Consider the following 427-nt stretch of genomic DNA (forward strand, 5'->3'; position numbering starts at 1 on the left):
TGTGTACGCGCATGCGAGCCAAAGCTCAGGTAGCCAGTCAGCTCCAGCTCCTCTCCCCAGGCACACCTCTGAAGTCGGGAGGTATGTTCTAATGCCCCGTGAGCACCTCTGTGGGAGGAAAGACAGGAAGGAACTGGTCACACGTTCCACTAACAAGAGGGGAAAACCTGTGAGTGGGAGTTCCTTTATGGGGGAGGTCACATCCTCATGCACAAAAACATCCCAAAGAGAACCGGTGCTGAGGTTGCACTGAAAAGTGGAGACACCCCAGGGAGGAAGTGGCAAAAAGCAAGCAGGAATCACTCCCCTTTGATCCCACCAGATGCGTCAGGGAAAGTTGGATTTCATTTCGCCCGGGATGGAGACATCTCTCTCCCGTGGGACCACGGGTCAAAGGAAGCCAGCTCACCTCCGCCCTCACCTCAGG

The sequence above is a fragment of the Nannospalax galili genome, unplaced genomic scaffold, assembly GCF_000622305.1.
Source record: "Nannospalax galili isolate Female #2095 unplaced genomic scaffold, S.galili_v1.0 scaffold309, whole genome shotgun sequence".
NCBI classification, from domain to species: Eukaryota; Metazoa; Chordata; class Mammalia; order Rodentia; family Spalacidae; genus Nannospalax; species Nannospalax galili.